The sequence below is a fragment of the Piliocolobus tephrosceles genome, chromosome Y, assembly GCF_002776525.5.
Source record: "Piliocolobus tephrosceles isolate RC106 chromosome Y, ASM277652v3, whole genome shotgun sequence".
Lineage (NCBI taxonomy): Eukaryota > Metazoa > Chordata > Mammalia > Primates > Cercopithecidae > Piliocolobus > Piliocolobus tephrosceles.
Window position 1 is genome coordinate 13,874,866 of NC_045456.1, and position 1,496 is coordinate 13,876,361.

The window sequence follows — 1,496 nt, forward strand, 5'->3', positions numbered from 1 at the left end:
ACCATGCTTGGTTAACTTTTAAAATTTTTGTAGAGATGGGGTCTGTGTTGCCCGGGGTGGTCTCAAACTCCTGGGTTCAAGTGATCCTCTTGCCTGTCTCCCAAGTAGCTGGAACCACAGGCATGCACCACCATGCCTGGCTAATTTTTGTATTTTTAGTAGAGATGGGGTTTCGCCATGTTGGCCAGGCTGGTCTTGAGCTCCTGCCCTCAAGCGATCCACCTGCCTCGGCCTCCCAAAGTATTGGGAGGTCTGGTCCCAAAGTGTTGGGAGGGCAGGTCTGCTCTCAGCTTACAGGAGGCTGAAGACACAGCACAGGCTTAGAAAACAAGCTGTAACCAAATAGCTCAACCTCAGAGCTTCAGACAACAGCAACCCCACTCAAGGAAGTCGGATTTCTCATGCGCACCAGGCAGACACTAACAGAAACTCCTAGCTTGAAGTGCTATCAAAATAACTCGAACGGCTGGGCGCAGTGGCTCACATCTGTAATCCCAGCACTTTGGGAGGCCGAGGCGGGCGGATCACTTGAGGTCAGGAGTTCGAGACCAGCCTGGCCAATATGGTGAAGCCTTGCCTCTACTAAAAATACAAAAATTAGCCAGGCATGGTGGCGTGTACCTGTAATCCCAGCTACTCGGGAGGCTGAGGCACAAGAATTGCTTGAACCTGGGAGGTGGAGGTTGCAGTGAGCTGAGATCATACCACCGCACTCCAGCCTGGGTGACAAAGCAAGACTCCATCTCAAAACAAAACAAAACAAAACAAAATTTGAACATAGCTATGCATGGGTTACAGAACAATACATCTGTCTGGTTATAAAACACAGAATGGCATTAAAATATTGCCAAATTGACTTGCATTCTGAGAAGTGCACTCACTCGTCAGCTGTCTCCCCCACATTGCATTTCAATATTCAATGGTTCAGTATTCAATATTCCATTTCCCTTCCCAAGTCTTCCTTCCCTTTTTTTTTTTTTTTTTTTTTTTTGTGACAGGGTCTTACTCTGTTGTCCAGGTTGGAATGCACAATCTGGGCTCACTGCAGCCTCCACCTCCTTGGCAGGTGATCCTCCCACCCCAACCTCCCTAGCAGCTGGGACCACAGGTGCGCATCAACACACCCAGCTAATTTTTGTATTTTTGTAGAGATGGGGTTTCACCATGTTGCCCAGGCTGGTCTCAAACTCCTGGACTCAAGGGATCCATCTGCCTTGGTCTCCCAAGTACTGGGATTACAGGTGTGAATCACTGCGCCCAGCCTCAATATTTCAGCATTCAATAATTCATTTCATTCCAAAGAGTTGAGGTACACTTGAACTTTTTTTCCCTTTAAAAACTCCTGAAATATAGCACCCATAGACCCACTTGAAAGCACCGGTACCTGTTCTTTAAAAGTGCCATGTATTCATTCATTTTCACGCTGCTGATAAAGACATACCCGAAACTGGGAACAAAGTGAGGTTTAATTGGACTTAGAGTTCCACATGGCTGGG